General features: G+C 41.6%; 1 protein-coding gene and 1 long non-coding RNA gene across 36 annotated transcripts in view; one reads left to right on the plus strand and one right to left on the minus strand.

The window, feature by feature from the left end:
• Positions 1-22,403, minus strand: part of LOC122556701 (uncharacterized) — a 270,756-nt gene extending 248,353 nt beyond the window's left edge. For 6 of the 35 annotated variants that reach the window (XR_015759760.1, XR_015759759.1, XR_015759761.1 and 3 more), the window contains exons 1-2: positions 7,611-8,252; positions 5,711-5,953 (exon numbers count right to left, since the gene is read on the minus strand). The gene's annotated coding sequence lies outside the window, so the exon portion shown is untranslated. The other 29 variants (XR_015759769.1, XM_087995388.1, XM_087995386.1 and 26 more) reach the window with 19 other exon arrangements.
• Positions 1-23,646, plus strand: part of LOC122556702 (uncharacterized) — a 152,900-nt gene extending 129,254 nt beyond the window's left edge. Inside the window, exon 3 of the long non-coding RNA XR_015759778.1 lies at positions 22,736-23,646. This is a non-coding gene — a long non-coding RNA (uncharacterized LOC122556702). The remainder of the gene's footprint in view (positions 1-22,735) is intronic.
• The last annotated feature ends 425 nt before the right edge of the window (positions 23,647-24,071 follow it).

The following is a 24,071-nucleotide window of genomic DNA, read 5'->3' on the forward strand; positions in this document are numbered from 1 at the left end:
ATTTCACTAAAACTTGCTGACAATACAAACAGGGAAGAGAATGGTGAGAACAATGGGACATCTGGGATTTTTATGAATGAAAGGACCAACTATATGTCTCCTTAACCTATGAGATTAAAGATTTGAAAAATAATCACAGGATGGTGAAAATGAAGATGAATTAGAGCCAAATCACATAAAGAAAGAAATGAGAAGAGTATATAAAGAACTGGAATAAGAGAAAGCATAAAAAGGAGATAAAAAGATACCTAACATATTTAAAATCTAACAATGACTTACTACAGTCAAAGAGTATGCTGCTGGAAAAGCACAGCAGATCAGGTAGCATCCGAGGAGCAAGTGAATTGACGTATCAGGCACAAGCCCTTCATCAGAAATGAAGCTTGTGGGCCTGGGAGGCTGAAAGATAAATGGGAGGAGGGTGGAGCTGGGGGGAAGGTCGCTGGGAATGAGGTAGGTAGATGAAGGTTGGGGTGAAAGTGATAGGTCGGAGAGAAGGGTGGAGTGGATAGGTGGGAAGGAAGATGGACAGGTAGAATTGTTCAAGACGGCAATGCCGAGCTGGAAGGTTGGGACTAGGATAAAGTAGGGGAAGGGGAAAAGAGGAAAATATCATTGGTCCTGTGTGGTTGTGGAGTTCCATGTGGAAGATGAGGTGTTCTTCCTCCAGGCATCGGGTGGTTACAGTTTGGTGATGGAGGAGGCCTAGGACCTGCATGTCCTTGGTGGTATGGGAGGGGGTGTTAAAGTGTTCAGCCACAGGGCAGTGGGGTTGGTTGGCACAGGTGTCCTGGCGATGTTCTCTGAAATGATCTGCAAGTTGGCGTCCTGTCTACCTGATGTAGAGGAGATCACATTGGGTACCACAGATACGGTAAATGACGTGTGTGGAGCCTTAGACGGAGGAGAGGGGAGAGTTGTGGGGGTAGGTCTTGCACCTCTTGTGGTTGCAGAGAAAGATGCCGGGAGGGAAGGGTGGGTTGGTGGGGGGGTGTGGACCTGACAAAGGAGTCATAGAGGGAATGATCTCTATGAAAAGCAGATAGGGATGGGGAGGGAAATATACCTCTGGTGGTAGGGTCTGTTTGTAGGTGTCGGAAATGGTGGAGGATGATGTGATGTATCTGGAGTTTGGGGGGGAGGGGGGGGATTCTGTCCTTGTTACAATTGGAGGGATGGGTTTCAAGGGCAGAGGTTCAGGAAGTGGAGGAGATGCACTGGAGGGCATCATTGGCCACGTGGGAGGGAAATTGCTGTCTTTGAAGAAGAAGACCATCTGGGATGTTCAATGGTGGAATTGATCATCTTGGGAGTAGATGCGGCAGAGGGGGAGGAGTTGGGAATAAGGGATAACATTTTCACAGGAGGTGGGATGGGGGAAGGGGGTGGAAGTCCAGGTAGCTGTGGGAGTTGGGACTTTGTAATGGATGTCTGTGTTGAATCGGTCACTGGAAATGGAAATGGAGAGGTCCGTGAAGAGGGAGGTGTCTGAGATGGTCCAGGTGAATTTGACGTCAGGGTGGACAGTGTTTATGAAGATGACTTACTACATGCAAGAAGGATATTAAACAATGTAAATGTTCTCTTTATGGAGCAAAGAGGTTGATTGGCCTTGCATCAACAATTATCATACTGATAGAAATTGTACTTGTTTAGCTTAACTTTCTGAGGTGAATTTAGTGATTAATGTTCAAATCTAGCAATTTAAGAAAAACAGAAGGTTACAGGTGAGCTGCCATTTGTGTGAAGCAAATGACAAAATGGCCTAAATCAATTAGTCCATTCTGGGGATTGAATCTCACACTATGCGTAGAACTTTCCCTTTTGATTTAAAGAATGACACTGTGTGTATTAGGTGATGTCATATCATATTGCAAGGTAATCATGTGCTTCTGAGATCATTAACTATGCAAGTGTAACTTTGTACGAGTAACTTGACAAATCACATGGTGTATCAGCACAAAATTCTTGCAATAGTTAGGATTGTCAAGGTTCGAAGGTTCTCATGTATAGTAACAGATAGCTGAAGACTACTTCAGATACTGCAAGCCAGGAATGTCCCCTCAGACTGTGTTGATTAGTGCCATAAATCTAAACACGTGGTCTAAGAAGATAAAACTCACATGAGCTACTCCTGTCATCGAGAGGGTCATGGAGAGAAGGCCCCAGATGACTAAATGAGAAGAACACCCCCGAGACCTGTATAGCCTACACAAACTATACAACACAGCTCAACACTCTGACTGCAACAAAAAGGGACATCAGCAACGACACAAGAAGGTCAATGATCTCCGGTACACCACAAGGGTAAATGGCAGCATCTTTTTTTCTGCTGCCTCATAGCAGCAGGACCAGCATACCTTCTAACTCAGGCATTGCACATGTGGCTCACCAAGGAGGTCAGATTTCAAGGCTCAGCATTTCAAGCACCATGCCCATTCAAGTACTCAACCAATTATATTCTCTCAAGCTACCAATCTCTCATGTCCTCAGTACTCCCTATTCACTCACTGGGATGCCTCACATCTCATATCGTCGTGCATGGTCACAAACTGCTCTTGGTCCCCTTCCCTTCAGACTAAAGCGTTTCTGAAATCTCAATGCACGCAAAACTGTCCCTTAATCTGGCGAAGCGTGCTGGGAAACAGTGAGGTCTGCAGATGCTGGAGATCAGAGTTGACAGCAGGAAAATTAACGTTTTGGGCCGGAGCCTTTCCTGATGAAGGGCTTTTGCCTGAAACGTCAATTTTCCAGCTCCTCGGATGCTGCTTGACCTGTTGTGCTTTTCCAGCAGCACACTCTCGACTCTAATCTCCAGCATCTGCAGACCTCACTGTCTCCAAGTTGATTTCAATCTTACTGCGAAGCCTCTTCCAATGATGCCTACTCTTAAAGAAGTTCTCCTCATCGCTCTACAAAGATCTCAGTGAGTCCCTCTCTTCCTCATTCCTGATGAAGGGCTCCGGCATGGTGGGCGGCACGGTGGCACAGTGGTTAGCATTGCTGCCTCACAGCGCCAGAGACCCGGGTTCAATTCCCGCCTCAGGCGACTCTCTGTGTGGAGTTTGCACATTCTCCCCGTGTCTGCGTGGGTTTCCTCCGGGTGCTCCGGTTTCCTCCCACAATCCAAAAATGTGCAGGTTAGGTGAATTGACCATGCTAAATTGTCCATAGTGTTAGGTGAAGAGGTAAATGTAGGAGTATGGGTCTGGGTGGTATACGCTTCGGCAGGTCGGTGTGGACTTGTTGGGCCGAAGGGCCTGTTTCCACACTGTAAGTAATCTAATCTAATCTAATCTAATCTAATCTAATCTAATCTAATCCTCAGTACAGGCCTGTAACGTCGATTTTCCTGCTCCTCGGATGCTGCCTGACCTGCTGTGCTTTTCCAGCACCACACTCTCAACTAAGAGTGGTGGGACGGTGGGATGGTGGTGTAGGGTTGATGTTAGGTTCCTCATTTAATTGAGGAATGAATCACAGAAGTGGCCAGGGAAGACTTGGATCACGCATTTGATGATGGGAGGCAGCAATGGGCCAGCAACTTAATGAGCAACATTGTCTTCTGTTTTTCTTGGGTGGTGGCAGCACTTTACTTTGCATACCTTTCTCAATTTTCATCAATTTTTTTTTTCTTGTTCTTTGAAAGGGGTTGAGGGCTGGGTGGAAGCATATTTGGGTGAGTAAGTTAGGGAGTGGATGATTAGTTAGTTAAGTAGCTACAAGAGATAGACTAGGTTTTTAATCTCTAATATTTCCTGGATAACTATTAATTGAGGAAAAAACTGCTTTGATTTTAATGGATTCTTGTGGGGGCTTCCAGATGCTGAGGAATTGCCCATCGGTATCTTCAATTTTCCAGGCAATTCCTAATGCCTTTGCTGCCTCTGAGATTCTACACAGCCCTCATGCAATAGTCTAGACTGTGCTGCTACAAGGATTATCTGCCCATCAAACTATCTGTGTCTCTAAAAACTGTAGGATATATTATGTAACATCAATGCTCTTCTTTGATCAAATACTTTGAATGATGCTCATTACATAATATGTGAAATGTAAATATAGACTTGAATTCATCTATGTAATTATGCACCCAGTTACACTTTATTTTCTAAAAAAAACAGATTTTTACTTGTGTGTTAAATTTCACAGTTCCTACTTGTTGTATGAATGATCAACATCCTCAAATTCTTTCTTTTAATTTAATAAGACGATTTAAAAAGATTCTGCACCAACTCAATTCAACATTTTAATTAATTAGCCAATTCCAATTATTGTTCTTTCTGCTCTTGTCCATTTTATCACACCAAGTATTGCTTCCATTCCAGTTAGAAGTTGTTAATGTCAGTTCAGATTTGCCTAAACAGTGGCAAAGTTATTTTTTTTCTTTTAAGATTGAGTTGAACCACAGTAGCTTATAAAAATTATTTTGCATTTTTCATTTTCTGGGTACAAGTTTCCAATGTCAGATAACTTGCAGAAATTTTGATTTTCACATCTTTATTTATTAGTGCAGAGTTGAAAGTAAAGTTTGAAATCTCAACTCTAAGCACTTGTTTGATAGTACTTGTCACATTCCAAGAACTTATACTTCTTTGGCACCCTGACATTAAGTCTGATAGAGAGAGGTTTATTATCAGTAAGGATCGTGGCTGTGCTGAATAGATAGCGACCATAATCAAGTACTAAACGATGATTCATTTTCCTGAATTAAATCAGGATCAGTGACAGGATTGTTGTTGAATATTTTATGACTTTTATATTATGTGCATAATTGATATGAGAATGATTCAAAATGTATGTAATAAAACAAGCTCAATAACAAGTTCAGTTTAATTTGACCACTCACTTTAATTCTTAGTAAGTTGGCTTCAAGTATTTAGTATGTAAATTTTAAAAGAATGAATATACATAATTGACCATTTTACAAACAACCCTAGCAAATGATTACTGTGTTGTAAAGTATAGAGAACACATCATAAATTAAACATTATTTACAAAACATAGAAGTTTTAAAGTCCCTGTGATTAATTCATATTTTCATTGCATATTTCTTGCTTCAGTGTATATTATCACTATCAGTAAGAGTGATTTACATCACATCCTATTTTAATTTTGTTTTTGAAGCCCTCACTGTTCACTATCTGGGCTACACTAACATTTCTTGTATTGCTCAGAATTACCTAGTTTGTTCTGAGTAAAACAATGGAGTTGCTTGGGGAAGAACATAATACAGAAATTGGATTTACAGCTGGACAAGAATTGTGGGATATCTCAGATGGATTAATTAGATGATCAGTGCAAGCTCTGTCAAGGAGAGAAAGGTGTTAATGCTCCTGCAAGAAATTGAGTCATTAAACATTTTCATGTCATTACATGAAAATAATGACATTATTCTTGTTTAATTTCTGTTTAACTTTGAAATTATTATACCTACATCCTTTTTCAATTTTGATGTCTTTTGCCTCTTTATTATTAACAATAGAATGATTATAAGTTTTGATCCAGACTTTTCAAGGCAACACATTGAGGTGAGGGGGAAAAACACTCATAGAAAGAACAAGAGATTGGGTGCTAATTATTATAAAACAGTATTTACAGTATTATCAGATACATAAATTGGAAATAGCTGGTGCTTAATAAAATAGAATCACAAATGTTTCTACTATGAGATGCTTCTTGGTATAAGAAGATATCCTTCAGTAATTACCTTATATAAACAATCAACTTTCTGCTCTCCCGATTAGATTTGTGTCCTTTAAAAAACAATATGCACACAGTGTCATAGGATGTTGTAATATACTGTCGACAAGGTGATCCCATAAACTGCAATTAAAGCAATTAAAATGCTTTGGTGGTGGTAATTGATGGAGAAATGTTGGTCAGGAGAACTTCTCTGTTCTTTTTGTTCCACCATTGTTCATGAATGTATTCTTGGGCTGAACTTTACCGACTGCTCAAAGAGAGAAAAAAGATAGGCTAACATTTAATTTAGGATGCTGCATCTTCCTCAGGCCCACCAGCAACCACACCTCTAGGATTTTATCAGAGAGACACTAGTGGGTCACCCACTCATGGACCAGCCTGATAGATATAGGACTTAGCCTGCTGCAGTTGTGATAGAACAGGTCCTGGTTGACGCATGTGCCCAATGTACAATCTGGCAGGATTACCCCTATAGGCTCCTAGTTAGTGATGCATACTACCTCCATCACAGGCCCCTATGTCAATTGGATCCCCCTTCCTGATGTGGATTTTGCCTGTAGCAGGATATTTTAGCCAACGTAACAATGCTTACATTATATCTCATTAGGTAAGGAACTAGGCATATATTACATCTGTTACATTTGCTATTGTGTACAAAATTACATTGTAGGCACAGAAGTGTCCAGGCTAACATGAAGCTATTAAATTACACAGAGTGGATATGTCCCAACCCTTCACTTGGAGATGTCAGCCTAACCCTAGCGAGCTATTCAACTTATAACAATCATATAAACTGGTCAACTCATGTAACCAAAAGTTTTTTGTGCATTAATATGTTAGTCTGCAATGTCTCCCATTTATGTATACTAATAACAAGACGCTAAGGGCTAAATAGATCTCCAGATAAAGAGAGAAGCAGATCTTATGGATTTCTTTTCTTCCTTAGGTTATTTGTTAAATAAGCATAGATTGACAATTTTGCCTTAAAAGAATATTAATATTTGGAAATTTCTTGAAGAAAAGCTAAATTGGTTAGTAGCATAGTGTACCCCAATTAATACTACCTTCAAATTTGGAAATGTGTGGGGTTGAGGAACACAATGAAAATAAAGTCAGAAAGTGGGAGAGGGTGAAGAATTAAATGAAAGCCAACAGCATAATCTGGAAAAGAACAACAATTTTAAACCAATAATTTTAGATATACAAATAAAGTCAAACAAGATTATAAAGGATTAAAGTCAGATCAGTTCTCAGAGATTCAAAGAGATAGTTAATAAAAATGGTACTGAACTCACTCAGGGAATGACTGAAAGAAAACCAGGAGCAATAATGGGCTTAACAGGAGTAATGGGACAGACAATAGGTCAATACAAATCAGTGAATAATGCTATTTGAGAAATGCATTTATTAGAATTGTGCATACTATAACTTTCCATAGTGATGTGAGCTCTACTGCAAATGCTTTTAGTTTAGAAGGGGAAAAATTAAAACTTTCCACATGAAACTTGGGAGATCGCCCAGTGAATCACAATAGAAAAATAAGACCACTAGCAATAGAAATTTCTTCACTTGTTGTTGAACTAAAGTTTTGATTTTTAACTGTCTCTAACTATCTGTTGGATTCATTTCACAATACATCCTTTCCTTACTTGAAATGACCTTGCTCCTCTACTGCTGACCTCTTAACCACTTCCATCAGGCCCTTTTTGTGTCTTTGGGCAGATTTCTTCTCTCTGATACCAAGAACAATGTTTCTCACCTCTCGGTGACAACATAGTTTAAAGCATTAGGAGAGGGCAATGACAATCTTGGGACCAGCTATGGAGGCCAGCCACAGCCAACGCTGTGAACACCCCTTTGGATTCTCCTCAACAAATGACAAGCCCAATCCAAATGACACTTACCTTTTCAAAGGGCCTTCGGTACTAGATTCCATCTCCAGGCCAGACCTGGCACTACTAATTGGGTTCTGTACTTGCCTCTCAAAAAATATGCATTACTAAATTATTTGTGTTGCTGACGTTAACATAATGAAGAATAAGAACCTGCATACGAGTTGGCCATTGGGTTCCTGACCCCAGATTGATTCCAGTCCAGCCCGTAGAACCTAAGTTTTCAGCTTGCTAGTTATCATTGTGTTTTGCAATATTGATGTAGTAATATCAAGGTTATTTAGAATGTACAGACCTATTCTCCCAATATATCTTGACCTTTATTTTATCACGATAGTAAAAGCCATGCTTAGTCATGGCCAAATGAATCAGTAGCAGGGAAGCAATGCTAGTAATGTATAAAACATAAGTGAAACTGCAGCTGAACTGTTCTGTTCAGAGGAAGGGTCACTGGACACAAAACATTAACTCTGGTTTCTCTCCACATATGCTACCAGACCTGTTGAGTTTTCCCAACATTTTCTGTTGTTATTTTATCAAAACTTATATATTTTGTATTTAAAGCAATTCCTGATGAAAAATGTATTCATGCGTTAGAAAAATGAAATGTGAACAAACCAGAAAATACCAAATATAAAGGGATATGCATGACTAAGAAAAACAATGCCCAGGTTCGTACCCTAGAACTTATTTAACTTATTGGTTTTTGTAACTGAAGCAACAATCAACTAAACATTTGATTCTATCTTCTTCATTCTCACTGTGTCACTCACACAACCTGATTAGTTTCTTTAAAAGAAACTATAGTCAAGATGCAAAAGAAGTATTTTTCTTGCCTACAGCAATCTGTCTGGGACCTCTTGTCTCAAGTGAAAGAGTTCATTGGTCAGATAGCTTCTACTAGCTCACAAAGCCTCACATATCACATTAAAAATAAATGTCAACAACATTCATTTTTATTCCCTTTTCAATTTCGCTTCAAAATTTCAGTTGAGATTTGAAGTGTTCAGAAAAATGGAAGCATCACCAATTGTTCATTTGATCTATACTATTTATTTGGCATGCTGGCTAGATTAATTTTCATTAAATTCTCTCTACCAATTGAAAGTGATGCAGTGGTTTAGCATCTGGTAGGAACAAAGTACCTGCTAACATTTAATTTAGGTGTCCTGTTTAAAAGAAAATGGGATCAGTTTAGAGGGCCAGATGACCTTTAGATTAAATATCCACACTTCTACCTTGAAACAACGATAATCCAACAAATTACAGGCCAGTAAGCCTTATGTCAGGGTTTGGGATATTATTGGAGAGAAGTCTTTGGTGTAGGATTTACTCATATTTGGGAGGAATGGTCTTATTAGAAATAGGCATCTTGGCTCTGTTGGGGGAGGTCTTGTCTCACAGATTTGAGGAAGTGTTTTGAGGAAGAGAAAAAGATGATTGATGAGGGTAAGGCAGTCGATGTTGCCTATGTGAATTTTATTAAAGCATTTCACAAGGTGCCTCATGGTGGACTTGTCAAGAAGATCGAGTCATATGGTATCCATGTTGAGTGGTAAGTTGGATACAAAATTGGCTTGGTCATGGAAGACAGAGGGTGCTTGTTGAGGGGTATTTTTCTGACTGGAGGTCAGACCAGTGGTATTCTACAAGGAATCTGTTCTGCTGGGACATCAGTTGTTTGTAGTATATGTAAATGAATTGAGTGAAAATGTCAGTGGCCTGATTAATATTTTTGAAGATGATGGGAACATTGGTGGAGTTGTGGATACTGAGAAAGGTTATCAAAGGTAACAGCAGGATATAGATCAGTTGGAAAGTTGAGTGGAAAAATGGCAGATGAAGTTTAATCCAGACAAGTGGGTGGCACGGTGGCACAGTAGTTAGCACTGCTGCCTCACAGCGTCAGAGACCCGGGTTCAATTCCCGCCTCAGGCGACTCTGTGTGGAGTTTGCACACTCTCCCCGTGTCTGCGTGGGTTTCCTCTGGGTGCTCTGGTTTCCTCCTACAATCCAAAAATGTGCAGGTTATGCGAATTGGCCATTCTATATTGCCCGTAGTGAAAGGTGAGGGGGTAGATGAAGGGGAATGGGTCTGGGTGGGTTGCGCTTCGGCAGGTCGGTATGGACGTGTTGGGCCGAAGGGCCTGTTTCCACACTGTAAGTAATCTAATCTAAAAAAAAAGTTTGAGGTAATGCATTTCAGGAGGTAAAATGCAAGAGGCAAGTATACAGTAAATGGCAGGACCATTCAGAATAGGGTGGATAGTCAGAGTCTTTTTCCCAGGGATGAAATATCAGATACTTGGGGGCATAGGTTTAAGGTGAAAGGGGTAAGTTTAAAGGGGATTTGTAATGCAAGCTTTTCATGCAGAGGGTAGTAGGTACCCTGGAGCATGGTGGGCCAAGGGCCAGTTCCTGTGTTCTACTGTTCTATGTGCTATGCTCTATGAAACAAGCATTTAATAATGTTTAATCCAGAATGCATAATTTGTACATTCAGGTTTTCACAGTTGAATATGTATGTAATAAGTAATTCGGTCATGATATAATAGATCACATAATGTTGGTCAGACCCCAAAGAAAGCAATGTGTAAGTCTAAGTGTATATAGTCATAAAATGTGGATAAGCAGTGGGAAAAGCACTAAAAGAACAGTGCAGTGATTGAAAGCAGCAGCAGACAAGTGAATAATGACTAAACAGCACAGGAAGCAAGCAATAAGGGGAAGCCATGAAACAGACCCTAGTGTTTTCAGATTTTTGAACATTTAGACATCTGAGAAGTGACATGACTGGGCTAGCCATTAACTCATAGAATCATAGACTAATACAGCATGGAAACAGACCCTTTAGTTCAAATCATCCACACTGACCAGACATCTACATCTGACCTAGTCCCATTTGCTAGCACTTGGCTCATATCCTGGTGGTGTAGCGTGGAAGGGCTTCAGAAATGTGGATCTTTGGGATACCTTCTGGGAAAGGTGGGATCTGTACGAGAAGGACAGATTGCATCTGAACTGGAGGGGCACCAATATTCTGGGTGGGAGGTTTGCTAGATCTCTTCAGGAGGGTTTAAACTAGATTGGCAGGGGGGTGGGGACTAGAGTTATGGATCAGATGATGGAGTAGGTAGTGAACAGTCAAATAGAGCATACAGAGAGTCTGTGAGGAGGGATAAGCACTTGATAGGACAAAGATGCAGTCAGTGTGATGGGTTGAAGTGTGATATTAATACAAGAAGTATCTATTTTAATGCAAGAAGTATCAGGAAGAAGGGTGACGAACTTAGAGCATGGATCAGGACTTGAAACTATGATGTTGTGGTCATTACGACACTTGGATACCACAGGGGCAGGAATAATTATTGGATGCTCCAGGGTTTAGGTGTTACAAAAGGAATGGCAGGGGAGAGCAGGTAAAAGAGGTGGAGGAATGGCATTGCTAATCAGGGATAGCATTACAGCTGCAAAAAGAGAGATCGTCGAGGAGGATTTGTCTACACAGTTGGTACGGGTGGAAGTCAGAAACAGGAAAGTAGCAATCACTTTATTGGGAGCTTTCTACAGACCCCTTCAATAGCAACAGAAACATGGAGGAGCAGATTGGGAGGCAGATTTTGGAAAGGTGCAGAAGTAACAGGGTATTGTCATGGGTGACTTTAACTTCCCTAATACTGATTGGAACCTCCTTAGTTACCAGTTTGGATGGAGCAGTTTTTGTCAGGTGTGTCCAGGAAGAGTTCAATATGTCGACTAAAGGGGAAGGCCATGTTGGATTTGGTGCTTGGCAACGAACCATGCCAGGTGTCAGATCTCTGAGTGGGAGAGCATTTTGGTGATAGTGATCATAATTCCTTGACCTTTATTATACTCATGAAGAGAGAAAGGAGCAGATGGTGTGGGAAAGTATTTAATAAGGGGAGAGGGAATTAAAATGCTGTTAGGTAGGAACTGGGGCACTTAAATTGGGAACCAATGTTCTCAGGGAAATGGACAACAGAAAAGTGGAGGGGAGCAATTGCTGATAGTGCTGGGCAGGTTTGTCCCACTGAGGCAAGGAAGGGATGGTAAGTTGAAGATCCTTGGGTGACAAGGGATGTGGAACATCTAGTCAAGAGAAAGATGGAAGCTTACTTAAGGTTGAGAGGCAAGGATTGACAGGGCTTTCAAAGGTTACAACTTAGCCAGGAAGGAACTGAAGAATGGACTTAGGGGAGCTAGAAAGGGACATGTAAAAGCTTTAGGGGATAGGATTAAGGAAAATCCTAAGCCATTCTACACTAATGTGAAGAGCAAGAGGATCGTCAGAGTAAGGGTAGGATGATCAGGGATAGTGGAGGGAACTTGCGCCTGGAGTCAGAAGATGTAAGGAATGGATACTTTAATGAATACTTTGCTTCAGTATTCACTCGTGGGAGCGACCTTGATGTTTTTGAGGACAGGATGAAACAGACTGATATACTTGAACAGGTTGATGTTAAGAAGGAGGATGTGCTGAAAAATTTGAAATTCGTGGAGATAGATAAATCCCCTGGGTCAGATGAGATATACCCAAGGTTCGTACAGAAAGTGAGGAAGAGATTGTTGCGCCTATGTGACGATCTTTGCATCCTCACAGTCCACTAGAGTAATGATAGATGATTGGAGGGTGGCAAATGTAATTCCCTTGTTCAAGAAAGAGGATAGGGATAATCCTGGAAATTACCTCACCAGACAGTCTCATGTCTGTCATGGGTAAAGTATTGGAGAGGATTCTGAGAGATAGGAATTATGATTACTTGGAAAACCAATGTTTGATTAGAGATAGTCAGCATGGCTTTGTGAGGGGCAGGTCATGCCTCACAAATCTTATTGAATTCTTTGAGAATGTGTCAAAATACATTGATGAAGGTAGAGCAGTATATGTGGTTACATGGAATTTAGCAAGGCGTTTGATAAGGTTCCCCATGGTAAGCTCATTCAGAAAGTAAGGAGGCATGGGAAATCTGGCTGTCTGAATACAGTATTGGCTGGTCCATAGAAGAAAGAGAATTAGAATTAGAATTAGAATCCCTACAGTGTGGAAACAGTCCCTTCAGCTCAACAAGTCCACACCGACCCTCCGAACAGTAACCCACCCAGACCCATTCCCTTACATTTACCCCTGACTTATAACCTACACTAACATGGCAAAAGTGAGGACTGCAGATGCTGGAGATCAGAGTCAAGATTAGAGTGGTGCTGGAAAAGCACAGCAGGTCAGGCAGCAACCGAGGAGCAGGAAAATCGATGTTTCGGGCAAAAGCCCTTCATCAGGAATCATTCTTGAGTGGTGCTGAGCTTTTCCAGCACCACTCTAATCATGACCCTACACTAACATGGCCAATTCACCTGACCTGCATATGTTTGGATTATGGGAGGAAACCAGAGCACCCAAAGGAAACCCACGTAGACACAGGGAGAATATGCAGACTCCATACAGACAGTCACCCAAGACTGGAATCGAACTCAGGTCTCTGGTGCTGTGAGGCAGTAGTGCTAACCACTGAGCCACCGTGCCACCCAAGGGAGGTGGTAGATGGAAAGTATTCAGCCTGGAGCTTGGTGACTGATAGTGTTCTGCAGGGACCGGTTCTTGGACCTCTGCTCTTAGTGATGTTTATAAATGACTTGGATGAGGAAGTGGAAAGGTGGGTTAGTAAGTTTGCCAATGACACAAAGGATGGTGAAGTGGTAGTTAGTGTGGAGAGCTGTTGTAGGTTGCAACAGGACATTGACAGGATGGAGAACCTGGCTAGGAAGTGGCAGATGGAATTCAACCTGGAAAAGTGTGAAGTAATTCACTTTGGAAGGTCAAATTTGAATGCAGAATACAGGATAAAAGAGAAGATTCTTGGCAATGTGGAGGAACAGAGGGATCATGGGGTCCTTGAACATAGATCCCTCAAAGTTGCCACCCAAGTTGATAGGGCAGCTTGAAAGGCATATGGTTTGTTGGCTTTCATTAGCAGGGGGATTGAGTTGATGAACCACAAGGTTATTCTGCAGCTGTTTAGAGCCCTGTTTAGATCACACTTGGAATATTGTGTTCAGTTTAGATTAGATTAGATTACTTACAGTGTGGAAACAGGCCCTTCGGCCCAACAAGTCCACACCGCTCCGCTGAAGCGCAACCCACCCATACCCCCACCCCTACATTTACCCCTAACCTAACACTACGGGCAATTTCGCATGGCCAATTCACCTGACCTGCACATCTTTTGGATTGTGGGAGGAAACCGGAGCACCCGGAGGAAACCCACGCAGACACGGGGAGAACGTGCAAACTCCACACAGTCAGTCGCCTGAGGCGGGAATTGAACCCGGGTCTCTGGCGCTGTGAGGCAGCAGTGCTAACCACTGTGCCACCGTGCCGCCCAGTTCTGGTTGCCTCATTGTAGGAAGAATGTGGAAGCTTTAGAAAGGGTGCAGAGGAGGTTTACCAGGATGCTGCCTGGACTGGAGGGCATGTCTTATGAAGAAAGATTGAGGGAACTGGGGCTTTTCTCATTGGAGCAAAGAAGGATGAGAGGAGACTTGATAGAGGTGTACAAGATGGTGAGAGGCATAGATAGAGTGGATGTCCAGAGACTTTTTTGCAGGACGGAAATGGCTATCACAAGGAGGCATAATTTGAAGGTGATTGGAAGAAGGTTTAGGGGAGATGTCAGAGGTAGATTCTTTATACAGAGAGTGGTGGGTGCATGGAATGCACTGCCAGCATTGGTAGTAGAGTCAGATAGATTAGGGACATTTAAGCAACTCTTGGATAGGCAAATGGATGATAGTAAAATGAATGGTGCGTAGGTTAGTCTGATCTAGCATAAAAGATCGGCACAGCATTGAGGGCTGAAGGGCCCGTACTGTGCTGTACTGTTCTATGTTTTATGTTCTGTGCATCCCTCTGAACAGTTCCTATTCATATACCCATCCAGATGCCATTTAAATGTTGTAATTGTACCAACCTCCACCACTTCCTCTGGCAGCTTTTTCCATACAGCACAACCCTCTATGTGAAAAAGTTATCAGTTAGGACCCTTTTAAATCTTTCCCCTCTTACCTTAAACCGACGCCTCTTACCTTAACCTACTTCACCCTCGGAAAACGATCCTAGCTGTTCACTTTATCTATCCTCCTCATGATTTTACAAATCTCTATAAGGTCACCCCTCAGCCTCCGATGGTCCAGGGTAAAAGAAAAACCCAGCCTGTTCAGCCTCTCCCTATAATTCAAACCTCTAATGCTGGCAACATCCCTGTCAATCTTTTCTGTACCCCCTCAAGTTTAGCAACATCCATCCTATGGAAGGGTGACCAGAATTGTACATAGCAGCCTCATCAATGTCCTGTGCAGCCACAATTTGATGTGCCAAATCCTATACTCGGTGTTCTGACCAATGAAGGCAAGGCATTCTTCTGGGTTAACAGCCAAATCACATAAGGATCAGGGTAGTAATTGATTCTATGAAATCCCAGCAATGCAGATGACATTTAAGCAAGACAGGGAGTTAATTAAGATGCAGCAATGTATGATGAAATTTTGATACATACTTCAGTAATCAGTGGAATAATGTCTTTATGTCTCAGAGTTTGTAGGTCAATATGCCTTTCAATGAAAGACTCATGTTATCATTGCCATATCATTGTAAGTGGCCTGAGATATAAAAGTCTCAGGCTACTTGAATGAAGTTGTGCTGATGGAAGCATTTTACACTTTGTAGCCAAAAAGATTCATGTGAGCCCAGGCATGACTGTGCCTGTAAATTTAATATTTGTACATATCAATGACCTGCAATGAAAGTGTTGGATCTCTTTAACTATGTTACCCATGCTCTAGTTTCTTATTTTCTGAGGGATAGCATAAACATTGCCACATCAGTTTAAGATTCCATGCTGGAGGCAAAATGTATATCATGGTTAGTGTGATGTTTTATTCCGGATTCTCGATTAGTGGTTCAGGCAGTATCTGAGGAGCAGTAAAATCGACGTTTCGTGCCCAAAACGTTGATTTTACTGCTCCTCGGATGCTGCCTGAACTGCTGTGCTTTTCCAGCACCACTAATCCAGAATCTGGTTTCCAGCATCTGCAGTCATTGTTTTTACCTTGATTTTTTTTCCAAAGAAAGAGTCCAAAATCTCAGCGTTGAGTATGTGTAAGCCTCATTGAAGATTAACTGACAAGAGCACTAGTCATCAACAAATCTGAACAATCAGCAGCATGAGTACAACTCTGTAGATAGACATTGATCAGTCAGAGGAGCAAATTCATTCTTTTCTGATTAATATCAAGTTCTTTAAAGTAAGAAGAACCGTCTCTCTTTTAGAAAACAAAATGAGTGCTCGCAGTTCTGATTAAAAAAGAACAAAAGGATACATCACCACGGCACTAGCAGCAGGAAAGTGTTAGCACATGCATTGACACAAACAATTCGATGTTTGTCAAGGAAGTAAAAGGCAAATTTCAGAAGATATTGTTAACCTCATATACCATATCAATAGCATAAAGTGATAAAAATCATTTACAACCAAAAGTAACATGTTTTCATAAGGCAGAATAACACACCTTACAAATTAACATCAACACAAAAACTGCTACCAACATATTACAACAGAAAACATGTACCTTAGCAAGTAATACTCCATGGTATATACTAGAAGAGCCCATCTCACAGCATTTAATGGATCGCAAATTCTATGCGTTGACAGGACCACCCTTTGATGCCAACATGCAAATTCATCTTGGCTTCCCAAAGTCTTCTGATTGGTAGATACCAATGGTCTACTAGTGGGAGGTCTACCAGTAAGCACAGATATTGATGTAGTCACAATTCATGAGATTTAAACTTCACCCACTGGCATGCAACAAACCACACATAATAGAATGAAGTTATTTGAATCTGAAGACATTTTTAATATTAAGTTATTACACTTTGGCTAAAGCTAATGAACAGAGATTACCAAAGGTGAGTAACTACAAGAATTATGAAAGATCACTCTCCTGGGATGGTCTGACAGTACTAAAGAAATACCTGAGAACATTTGTTCACTTTCTCTATACAGAAGGGAACTTGGTATATCATGACGAGTCAGTTTCAAGGACAAACAATTCCTAATATGGAAAGCACGAAAGTAAAATAAAATGTCCATATTACACTACAAACGCATGTGTATTGAACACACAAGACAGTCTAGCCCATGAATTATTTTACTGGCAAAGGATGAATGAAGACACTCAATGGCAATTCTGGTCTCCTTCCTATCAGAAGGATGTTGTGAAACTTGAATGGTTCAGAAAAGATTTACAAGGATGTTGCCAGGGTTGGAGGATTTGAGCTGTAAGGAGAGGTTGAATAGGCTAGGGCTGTTTTCCCTGGAGCATCGGAGGCTGAGGGGTGATCTTATAGTGGTTTATAAAATCATGAGGGGAATGGATAGGATAAATAGACAAGTTTTTTCTCTGGGGTGTGTGTGGGGTGGGGGGTCCAGAACTAGAGGGCATAGGTTTAGGGTGAGAGGGAAAAGATATAAAAGAGACCTAAGGGGCAACTTTTTCATGCAGTGGGTGGTACGTATACGGAATGAGCTGCCAGAGGAAGTGGTGGAGGCTTGCATAATTGCAATATTTAAAAGGCATCTGGATGGGTATATGAATAGGAAGGGTTTGGAGAGTTATGGGCTGAGTGCTGGTAGGTGGGACTAGATTGGGTTGGGATATCTGGTCAGCATGGACAAGTTGGACCAAAGGGTCAGTTTCCATGCTGTACATCTCTATGACTCTATGACTCATGAATGTATGTAAGGTTTATCAAACGTGCTAACCCCAGCAGCAGAAGGAGGTTCTACATACATATCGTGAAATCTATTCATTCCTTAGATGAAAGTAGCAATTGACCTACTCAAGGAAAATTACATCCTTGTGATGGATTACTTACCAAATTTTTCATTGCTTGATGCCTCAGCAACATGAGTGCAACTATCACAGACATTGCATTTTCAATTTATTTAGTATCCCAGAACAGATGGTATTTAATATCGGTCTGCAGTTGACTGGCAAATGGATTATAGACATGGGTACTAAGTGGAAAATGACCTGTATCACATTGTTACCAACTATTCATACTCAAATGGCATAGCAGAATGTATGATAACTACTAAAAACTCAATGATCAGAAAGTATTGAGCAACAAAACAAGATTTTCAGGTAGCATTGCTGTTTTTATCTGCAAAAAAACTCGAGAAGGGGCTATCCTCTCAGTACAACTTGTATTTGGAAGAGAAGTGAGAACAATCTTGCCCAGCAATGAATTATCTAACTATTCTGAGACATTGGATAATCTTCTTCAGAGATGGAAGAGAATAAGAGAGACATATAACTAACAAGTAGGAAGAGAACTACCAACATTTTGAACTGGGCAGTGAGAGTGAGTCAGAAATACAAACTTGGATGTTAGCAAATGTTTTAGAATTTGCAACCAGCTGAGACCATACAAAGGCCTGACTGATCATGGTACTAGATTAGGAAGGAACAGAAGTCAGCTGAGACCAATGAACAACACATCAATCATGCATGAAAAGAATAAGGAAGAAAACTCTGCTGCTGATGATTGTGTGATGTTGCTGGGTGCCAGCAATCAGCAGCAAGACAACCAATTTGTCAAACACATATAACAAAGAACATTATCTACTTCTCCAGATGACCAGATCAGAGCATGTTTTCAAGCCTCCAAGGCATTACATTAAATTTTGAATGGTTAATCTTGTAAACTCCATTTTGTCTGTTTGCCTCCCCCACTCCAACTTCTCACCCTCACAACGCGCAGCCCTCCAATCCCTCTGCTCCAATCCCAACCTCACCATCAAGCCAGCGGATAAAGGGGGCGCAGTAGTAGTCTGGCGCACTGACCTCTACACCGCTGAAGCTAAACGCCAACTCGAGGACACCTCTTCCTACCGCCACCTCAACCATGACCCCAACCCCCATCACCAAACCATCATTTCCCAGACCATACAGAACCTCGTCACCTCAGGAGATCTCCCACCCACAGCTTCCAACCTCATAGTCCGGGAACCCCGCACTGCCCGGTTCTACCTCCTTTCCAAGATCCACAAGCCTGACCACCCTGGCCGACCCATTGTCTCAGCATGCTCCTGCCCCACTGAACTCATCTCTACCTACCTCAACACTGTCCTATCCACCCTAGTCCAGGAACTCCCCACATACGTTTGAGATACCACCCACGCTCTCCACCTCCTCCAAGACTTCCGTTTCCCCAGCCCCCAATGCCTCATCTTCACTATGGATATCCAATCCCTCTACACCTGCATCCGCCATGACCAGGGCCTGTAAGCCCTCCGTTTTTTCCTCTCCCGACGTCCCCAACAGTACCCTTCCACCGACACTCTCATTCGTTTGGCCGAACTGGTCCTCACCCTTAACAATTTCTCCTTCGAATCCTCCCACGTCCTCCAGACCAAAGAGGTAGCCATGAGCACACGTATGGGCCTCAGCTATGCCTGTCTCTTTGTTGGCTACATAGAACAGTCGATCTTCCGTAATTACACCTGCACCACTCCCCACCTCTTCCTCCACTACATTGATTACTGCATTGGTTCCACCTCATGCTCCCGTGAGGAGGTTGAGCAATTCATCAACTTCACCAACACATTCCACCCTGACCTTAAATTTACCTGGACCATCTCTGACACCTCCCTCCCCTTCCTGGACCTCGCCATCTCCATTACTGATGACCGACTTGACACTGACATTTTTTACAAACCCACCGACTCCCACAGCTAACTGGATTACATCTCTTCCCACCCTACCTCTTGCAAAAATGCCATCCCGTATTCCCAATTCCTCCGCCTCCGCCGTATCTGCTCCCAGGAGGACCAGTTCCACCACAGAACACACCAGATGGCCTCCTTCTTTAGTGACCGCAATTTCCCTTCCCACGTGGTTAAAGATGCCCTCCACCACATCTCGTCCACATCCCACACCTCCACCCTCAGACCCCACCCCTCCAACCGTAACAAGGACAGAACGCCCCTGGAGCTCACCTTCCACCCTACCAACCTTTGCATAAACCAAATCATCCGCCAACATTTCTGCCACCTCCAAAAAAACCCCACCACCAGGGATATATTTCCCTCCCCACCCCTTTCTGCCTTCCGCAAAGACCGTTCCCTCCGTGACTACCTGGTCAGGTCCACACCCCCCTACAACCCACCCTCCCATCCTGGCACCTTCCCCTGCCACAGCAGGAACTGCAAAACCTGCACCCACATCTCCTCCCTCACCTCCATCCAAGGCCCTAAAGGAGCCTTCCTCATCCATCAAAGTTTTACCTGCACATCCACTAATATCATTTATTGCATCTGTTGCTCCTGATGCGGTCTCCTCTACATTGGGGAGACTTTACGCCTCCTAGCAGAGCGCTTTAGGGAACATCTCCGGGACACCCGCACCAATCAACCACACCGCCCTGTGGCCCAACATTTCAAGTCCCCCTCCCACTCTGCCGAAGACATGGAGGTCCTGGGCCTCCTTCACCGCAGCTCCCTCACCACCAGACCCCTGGACGAAGAATGCCTCATCTTCCGCCTCGGAACACTTCAACCCCAGGGCATCAATGTGGACTTCAACAGTTTCCTCATTTCCCCTTCCCCCACCTCACCCTAGTTCCAAACTTTCAGCTCAGCACTGTCTCTATGACTTGTCCTACCTGCCTATCTTCTTTTCCACCTATCCATTCCACCTTCCTCCCTGACCTATCACCTTCATCCCCTCCCCCACTCACCTATTGTACTCTATGCTACTTTCTCCCCACCCCGACCGTCTTGTAGCTTATCTCTCCATGCTTCAGGCTCTCTGCCTTTATTCCTGATGAAGGGCTTTTGCCCGAATCGTCGATTTTGCTGCTCCTCGGATGCTGCCTGAAGTGCTGTGTTACTTTGTGTTCTTGCTGCTGCAGGAAGGGGCTGTAATGGCACAAAGTTCTCCTGCCAAAAATATTGAGTGCTAATCCTATGTGGTCATTTTAGAACAGTCTGTCTTGAGTACAAAATATTTTAACCCCAGAACGGAAGGACAGCTCATATGAACGAGGGGCCAGATTTTCATGGAAGTGTCAACCTCAAGCAGATTGACATTTCTTACGAAAGAAGGGAACACTATATTTCTGAGAGGCGATCCTGCTCAGTACTCCCTCAGAGATGTGGAGCTGTATTTCCATTCTGACGGTATTTTCATTGCACATGTGAACTCTTGACTGACCTAACTCCCTGCTCTCTCAAGCACACACAACTGCCAAGTGTCACTTCAGCTGATCACGAGTGAGAGAATTCAAAGAAGAGTATTGAGAACTGCATCACTACACCTTCAATTACAAGACCTATAGCTTGTCAGAGCTCTAAGATGCAGAGGCAATAACAGATCAGAAACTAACAATGGGAAGGCACAGGCATAGAGAAGATTCAGCAACTGAGTGCACTGGTATTAATATTGATGAGAAGAAAACCATTTTTAGGATGAACAAGCTATCCAAATGTTTGGGTAGAAAGCAGGACAAAAGTGCTGAATTTTTCTGTCAAGTTTCACAGTGAGTTTTAGGGCGCAAATGGAATCTTAAAGAACATAGAGCATCAATCACTTCCTGGAGACCATCAAACAAAATTAAGGAGATTGGTGAAACCATTACAACAGTTATCTCTGTGAAACAAATTTTGGGGGGAGATTGTAGAAACATGTAAATATTGTATAATGACAACAAACTTAGGCAGATGGTGAGCAAAAGGTTAACACTTGAATATATCAAAAATAATATGTCAGCAATGATGTAGTGAATCACATCATGATGGAAAGACTGAAGACTAACTTTTGCATCTAAGCTTTTCCTCCATTTATTAGCTTGTATTTCTTGCAATCTCCTATTTAACCTTTTTTTTTGCAAAGGACCCCAATCCTTTTAAAACATATATCTTTTAAAAACATTTATTCATAAGTTGTGGGTATAAGAGGTAAAACCAACATTTACTGTGCATTCCTAATTGACAGTCTGTATTCATTATGTGGCACTGAAGGAAATGATTCAGCCCATCATTACAGGAGATGGCGGTGCTGTCTGAGCAGTCCAGGAAGGGAAGAGAATACTGCACCAACTAGGAATTATGCATAAGCCACCCAATTAGTTGCACTTTTCTTCTCTTTCTCTATAATTCTTTCTCCCCTTCAGGAGTTCTCCAATTTCCTTTTCACGCATTATGATTGAATCTGCTTCCTGTGACCTCTCTGGTAGTATATTGTATTGACTTGCCACATTAAAAATAAATTCTTCAAGAATCATCACTGTTACTTTTGCCAATTAACCTACTCTGTGTTAGCTCTCTACGTGTATAATTACCATGTGAATTAAGTATGTTTTTTTTAAACTATAATGTAAAATCCACAGTACCTAGTTGCCTTTCTTTCAGTAATCAATACTGTCATGCATTTTTTCCATCAACGGCTCAGTCTCAAAAGTAGCAGCACTTTCAGTTAATAGAAATTGAAGACCCAAAGATTTGTTGGCTTGACACAGTTTGGTTGCAGAACTGCAAGAAAAAAATCAATATTAGGCTAAAATGTTCTTGTCTCTGAACAATTTATCATTCTACCCTCAGTGCTTTGGGCTAGAGAAAGAAAATTACCTGTTTAGTGTGAGCTTTGGAAGCCAGTTGACTGTATAAAGGTTGAATTCGTTTTCTACCTGTTTAGATTTGCCTCTTTCAGTATTTTGAACTTCCAAAGATTGCAGTATTGATTTTTCACTTAAACGCTATACAGTTTTGTTGATGTGAACATCAGTGGTAGAACTTTGTGTTCTTTTTCACTGTTGATGCTCAAAGAATGTAAGCAAGCTGACCACTTTAGCTGTTCATTATATCAGGTATGTTTAATATCATGTTAAAGTAGGAGAATTGGCATTATATCAACAATGTTGGTATCACTCTCTGATCTCTAATATAATCTCTATTAATATAAATTATTTAATTTATGATAAATGGAGATAAAAGTCAAAATGCTCAATGACCTGTTGATAGTTAATCAACCTAAATAATTTTACTTTTACTTTTCTGCAGTAATATATGCCCACAACTGTATTGCCAAATTCCACATGAACGCCATCTACAAGTTTGCTGCCGACACCATTGTGGTAGGTTGGATATCAAACAAAGATGAATCAGAATACAGAGAGGAGATAGCGTGCTTGTATCATGTTGCAACGATAACGATCTTTCTCTCTATGTCAGCAAAACAAAATAACTGATCATTGACTTCAGGAAGAAAGGAGGAGGACATGCTTCTATCTGCATGAACAGAATTGAGGTGAAGAAGATCGAGAGCAGCAATTCCTAGGAGTGACAATAACCAACAATCTGTCCTCGACCTCCCATGTCAAGAAGTCACAACAATGCCTCTTCTTCCTCAGGTGGCTTAGGAAATTTGGCATGTTCATAAGGACCCCAACCAACTTTTACAGATGCACCATCAAAAGCATAATATCCAAGGACATAACAGCTTTTTCTGGCAAATGCTGTGCCTAGGATCGTAAGAAAATACGGAAGATTGTGCGCACAACCCAGACCATCACAGAAATCAATGTCTCAAGCATGGATACCATTTACACTTTTTGTTGCAATGGGAAAGCTGTCAACATCATCAAAGACCCCTCCCACCTTTCAGCTCTTTTCCAACCTCTTCCATCGGGCAGAAGGTACAGAAGCTTGAACACACATACCAACAGGTTCAAGAACAGCTTCTTCCTTGCTGTTATTAGACTGCTGAATGAACCTCTCTAATTTAAAAAAAAATTGATCTTGCTAACATTGGTCTTAGTGCATCTCCTGTGCAGTTGTAACCTGTATGGCTCACTCCACCTAAGCACCCTATGATCTGAATGTTGTTATTTTTTATTATCTGTGTGTACAGTTTGTAAAACAGAACTATTCACTGTTTAAGGCACATTTGAAAACAATAAATCAAATCAATATTTCTTGAAATTATTTGCATGTTTATTTCTGCCAAAGGCCACCATATATTACATTTGCTTAATTGGCAGCTAACATCTTGGATGAGTTAGTGGGAGTTAATTTTAGAAATGTCAGGGCAACTTACATAGATGAGTTTTTGACATTCATAAGTTGTATCCAGTGTGATTTTATGGACATGGGTTTCATGATAGGATCACAGTTATATAAAAAAGTGGTTTCACTCTGATTTATAAGGAAAGATCTATCTAATTTTGTTCTTTAAATTTTTTTAGCCCGTAATTAAAATATGCATACCAATAAAACAAACTGAGTGGTTATATATTTCATCCATAGCAACATTTGTAATGTGTTGAGAGGAGGAGGAATATATAAATGATAATTGAACTTATTATCATTCTGGAATTGATGAGTTCTCAAGTGTTCC

This window comes from Chiloscyllium plagiosum, unplaced genomic scaffold (assembly GCF_037043375.1).
Source record: "Chiloscyllium plagiosum isolate Xiang-an unplaced genomic scaffold, Cpla_swu_hap1 HiC_scaffold_16, whole genome shotgun sequence".
In the NCBI taxonomy this organism is placed as follows: domain Eukaryota; kingdom Metazoa; phylum Chordata; class Chondrichthyes; order Orectolobiformes; family Hemiscylliidae; genus Chiloscyllium; species Chiloscyllium plagiosum.